This window comes from Nelumbo nucifera, chromosome 7 (genome assembly GCF_055504915.1).
Source record: "Nelumbo nucifera cultivar China Antique chromosome 7, China Antique-T2T, whole genome shotgun sequence".
Lineage (NCBI taxonomy): Eukaryota > Viridiplantae > Streptophyta > Magnoliopsida > Proteales > Nelumbonaceae > Nelumbo > Nelumbo nucifera.
In genome coordinates this window covers 24,723,708-24,729,707 of record NC_142655.1, presented here as the reverse complement: position 1 = coordinate 24,729,707, position 6,000 = coordinate 24,723,708, and positions in this window count along the sequence as shown.

Genomic DNA, 6,000 nt, shown 5'->3' with positions numbered 1-6,000 from the left:
CATGGCATTCAACTTCAAAACATGCAGCTCATTCGAACTTTCGCTGCCTTCTCAGATGAATAGACACTATTCTGCCTATTTTATGTTATAAATATTCTCATTTCCTGGAGCTCATCTAAACAATACTGTGTCAAACTCTGGCATGGAGTTCAAATATAGAAGCCTCACCACAACAACTTTACACTGTTTCGAGCTCGGGCTTACAGTTGGGTCATTTAAATTTTGACAAAACCTGAACCCGAACCCGTCCCATGAACGGGTCTAGGAATCATGCCACCTAGCCCTCCTATGTTCTACTACTATGACAATCTCAAGGCCACCTTCCTTATAACTAATCTCGATGCTCATATTAAACACATTGAGCTAGATTACCCATTTTGTTAGATACTATTCTGCTAACATATTTCTTCAAGTTCTATTACCATGATCACAAGATCAAACTGATCATCAACATATACAATACCTCTTCTAGATCCGCACTTTACTTCGGGACTAGACAAACTTATGGTATCTTCAACCCTTTGTTGGTTGAAAATGGGGTTAAGTTGGTGTTAGAGATAAACACAAACATGACCAACCCACATTACCATAAATAATTTATACCACCTTATATTCAAATTTCAAATCCCTATAACAATATCATTATCATGTACAGTTCAAAATTATATATACAATACACAAAAACAACGAGAGAGAGATTAATTACTGCACAAACGACTCTCTGAGTTGTTTTATCAATGTTTCTGAAAGCTGCAAGCTTATATTGTCTATAAAACAGGTTGCATGATTCGATGGCTCAAGTTTCCGTTTGATGGGTTTTCATCAAAACAATAGTTTTTACCTTTCTAGACCAATACTAGCAACTTATCGTAGACCTGAATGGTTGGACCATTTGACCCATAATCCAGAGGCAATGGTGGGTTAATTTTCACCAAAACCTAATAGATTGTAAAAATCTGTTAACTTGGTAAAAAACCATGCATCAACCCAACCCAAACAACAAAAGTAATGAACCATTCGAACCATTCATGGGTCACACTCACCAATTACTCTCTTAGTTGGGTTAAGATGCATCAAAGTGCTTTGTTATAATTGAGCAAATAATGATGAATAAAAAATGGTGATCAATTGGAATTTATAACATGTTTGGATGCAAAAAATGACACGTTTCAAATGCAACGTGGCAAGATAAGAATCACACAATCAGTTGTCACATTATGAATCAGAAATAATTCATGTGTAAGCACAATTGGTAAAGCAATGTGTCAGCTTATGCAGGGATTGTTACAAGTTGGGGTAAGGCTTGGATGATGAACAACTGGTTTTTCTCTGAGTCATGCATGGATTTTAATGAATTCAATGCCTATAATAAAAGCCAAACTCTTCATTTAGGTACAGTTTTGCAGATGAGATGCAGGATTGGAAGATTAATTATCTATAATAAACTCCAACTTCTATGGTGATTTTGATGAACTATACTATAAACAAATAAGAACAGTGGGTGTATATATCTTCCTACCCCAAAACAGCTATATAGTCTACCCATTCAAAGAAATACAGAAGTGAGACCTCACTAGTTATGAAAGCCATACATAAATAAACAAAGCCCACTACTTTCTGTTAACTAAAACCCTTCTATATAGGTTTTGGGGTTTAGACTGGTAGGAGTCATATAACAAGGCTCCAAGTCCAAGTTGCAGAAATCCATGTTCCATTGCCCATCTTTGAAAGTTTGAATATTGGAAAAACAAGCAGCTGTTGAAGAGGATGATTTTGTTTTTCTTGTTTTGGGAGTTGGGTATTACAGAGCTGAAGTAGTATTCAGCATTTCAACTGTATTCAAATTCAAAGATTCTTATTTTTTAAGTTGAAAGTTCAACTGTGGCAAGCAGAGATGAATGGTGGATATAACCATTAAGCTTGAATCAATTAGATCTTCTTCATGGAAACATATTTTATGGTGTAATGAATACACACAAGGTTACAAGTGATGAATTTAGTAGGGATATATTTTGCAGTTGTTTTTGTTTTCACAAACAAAAATTTGACGAACACTGCCTTGGTAATCACCTTGAATTTGAATCTAATTAGTGTGTATTAATTTAGAGTGTCATGGACCATCTCCCTTTCCTCCGTTCTCCATCCCTGACATCTCGAAGGATGGGCACATGAAACTGTCAATACTGTAGCTGGTCAAATGGTATCCTTAATTAGGCCAATTGGACGGTTGAAGTATTGAATCTGGGGTTTCCGAGGACTAGTCTTCTTGAAAAAAGTAAATCGAGATAGACCCAAGATTCTTCCACGAGGAAAAGCTCATGTGGCAGCCCAAACGAGATCCATTTGATCGTACATCCTTTCTTTCCATGCTAACTAAGGTCCATTTGGATAAGCTTAGTATTTGTGCTTTTAAGTCCCAAAAGCACAAAGTCATAATTTTGTGCTTTGTGTTTTTGGGCTAAGGGTGTTTTAGCTATAGATGATTATGTTCTCAAAAAGCAACTCTTACTAAACACTAAAGTCATTTTTTGGTTTAATTTGTTTTCCACGGTCCACACTAATAGTCGGTTAATGGCTACTCTTTGTAGATCCAACTGGGTTTAAACATTAGTCCATTATCATGGTTTTAAATTTAGCAAACAAATTCACACTAGAATAGAACAAATAGAAACATAGTTAGGATCCGTTTGGTTTGTGGTTGGAATCGGAATTGGAATGGTCTATTCCTTTCACCTGTTTGGTCTAGAAAGGAACCGAAATAGATTAGAACGGGTTATCATTCCCAAGAAAGGGGGAGGGAATGGCCATTCTCTCAAATGGGGGATGCTATTCCACCAGGCATAGGGAACGGATTCTGCTTTCACCCAACCAATGGTTGGAATGGGAATGAATCGTTCTAATTCCGATTTCAGACCCCTATTTTCGCAAACCAAATGGATTCTTAGTTGTGTTTGGAACAAAAAGAAGCTTTCTCTTTGCCCATTACAGAAAATTTGGTACCTTGATCACTCTTACAGAAAAAAAGAAATGCAATTGTCCATAGCTGATGAGTGATTGATGCAGTGGAAAGTTAGCTTACCCAGCTAATTTCAGCTGGATTAGCTATACTTAGGCCAAGTTTAGAGGTACCAATTAAGAAAGCAAGGAGGGACAAATAAATAGACAAACACTGCCTTACTAATCACCTTGAATTTGAAATTCAGTGTATTAATTTGGAATATAATAGACCATCTCCCTTTCGCCCTTCTCCACCCCTAAAATCTCGAAGGATGGTCAAATGGTATCCATCCTTAGGCCAATTGGACAGTTGAACTAAGGGGTTTCCAAGGACTGGTTTTCTTGAAAATGTAAATCTAGATGACCCAAGATTCTTCCACGATGAAGCTCATGTGGCAGCCCAAACAGGATCCAGTTTGAGATCATACATCCTCTCTCTTTTCATGCTAATTAAGGTTGCATTTGGATAAATTTCAGCATTTCCGTTTTTAAATCCTTTCTAAGTATAAAGTCCCAATTTTAGGCTTTGTGTTTTAGGGTTTAAAGGTGTTTTGGCCTTTAAGTATTATGTTTTCGAAAGCAATTCTTACCAAAATCATTTTTTCGCTTAATTTTGTTTTCCACAGTCTAAAGCTAAAAAGCAAAAGCTTATTCAAACAGAGCATAACTGCATAAATTTCTTTCTCTCTCTCTCTCTTTTTAAATACATGATAAGCTTCAGACAATAAAACACTCCAAGTAGCAAAAGAAAGCTCTTTTCTTAAAATAAATTTAAGTTTTCAAGAAATGGGGTTTCATTCAAGGTCAAAATTAAGTCAGGCCATGACTTTTCTTTCTAGATGCATTAATATTTTCTCCTGATTTTTTTCTCAACATTTTTGTCATAGTGAACCAGTGGAGAGGGCAGAAGCCAACCGGGTTCAAACATTGACTATATGTTATTATTATGGTTTTAAATTTAGAAAATAATTTCACATTATAGATATTTACATGAGAAAAAAAAAGGGAAAAATAGAAGGAAAAAATGGAAATTAAACATATATACTTAGCTGTTTTTAGAACAAAGAGAAATCATTGCCGTTTTCCAAAAGACAAAATTCAGTACCTTAATCACTACTACAGAAAAAAGAAATGTATTTCCCCATAAGCTGATGAGTGATTGGTGCAGTGGAAAGCTAGCTTACACAGCTAAATTCAGCTGGATTAGCTATACTTAGAGGTACTAATAGCAGATTTAAGAAAGCAAAGGAAGGACAAATCAATAAGCTTGGGGTTCAGTGTCACGTGCCCAGTCACATGAGAATTAAATTTTTAATATTTTCAGAGTCAGATGGAAATGTATTAGTCAAATCAGCATCACATGATCAGCGGCTTCCAAGCTCCAACCCCCATTAAACAAAACCAAATATGAATCCCTATTATTCTTCCTATTTCCTCCATTAATAAATTAAACCCCCGACTGATGAAGGCTGTTCATACAACAACAAGATACATGATCACGCATGTGACTTACTTGCAATGGAGTCAGAGACCACCTTCCGATGAGCCCATCTCATGAATTCTTTATCTGGTCCATTGATCGTAATGAATCGGTCAATGGTTTTTTTTTTTTTATTCATTCTAATACAGAGGTTTTGACTGACAGTCAAGTCTGCTTACGTAGTAAACAATTCGGTTAATCCAACGGTTCAAACAAAGCTCTAGAGTCTAGGATACCTTAAAAAATTAAATAGGGCAACTAAGCAGTAACTACGTATAACGACAGACTTCACATTCCCTTAAAAGGAGGTCTGTTAGAGACCAACTTTCAATCTACTCCACCTTTTAACTGCTTCGATTTCATTTTCTTTTCTTCTGGCCGCCATGAAGATCAGTTCCAGAGCTTTGGCTGCTCTCTTAACTTTGGTTCTCTTCCACCTTCTCATGTGCTCTGTGTTATCTCTCCACCATGAAAGCAAGAGTCCAAGAGAAAGAATCCAATCGAGGAGATTGCTGTTGTCTGCAGCTTCAGTCTCTGTAAATCTAAAAAAGCTGAATGGAAAGAACAAAGAGCCCAAGAAAGCTGTGGAAACAAGCTTAAGAAGAGCACCACCCAGCGTTTCGAATCCAATCCAGAACAAGTAAGATCGTGGCAATCTTTGTTTATCTTAAACAATTATCTTCTCTTGCTTTTGATCTCAAACAAGGAGCTGAAACAAGGGAAAGAGATCTTACCAAGAAAGAGCAGTACATTCTCTTTCTTTATTTTTGTAGCTTCTATCTTTTTCCTTTCTCCCTCTGATATAGTTGGATCAGGTTAGATCTTGGAGTTATAGGTTTTTCTTTCTCACTTCCTATCCCCACTCTCTCCTTTTAATCCTTTTCTTTTACAAGCTCTAGTTTTCGTAGCATATCAGTAGAGGAAATCCGAAAGAGGTGTGTACTTACAGAGTTCTGTACAAATTACTTTCTTCTGAAAAATGGGGCAATTCTCATTCTTTTAATAACTTTTTTGGTAGTGAAATTCTTGTTAATTAATCAAAAATAGCATTCCTATATTGCATCACAAAAAACTTTGAAAAGCTTTCTTCTCCTATTTCTTTCGACTTTATTATTATTATTATTATTAAAGACAAGGATGATAATGAGAAAAGGCTCCCCACAAGTCTACAACCAAATCAAATAGTGGCGAGCTTTCCCTACACAACCCAACTACCATGTATTCTCCCACTATGATGGATGATGTGGACAATCTCTGCGGGTCCACATCAGCCTTGTGCCCCACCCCTCTTAGGCTATATTTGGTTTGATCAACAGAAATTAAAATAGAGGGGAAGCTCTAAAGAAATTTGGGCATTTGTTTCTGAAGAAAGAAATGGACTGTCGAAAATTTAATTTCAACCTAAAGCACATCTGGGGTCAAACTAACCCTATGAGCACAAACCATTTTGCCCATGCATGATTGATTCTTTGATTGTTAATTCATTCCCTGTTATCTCTCTAGATCCAATTGCTACATGCCAA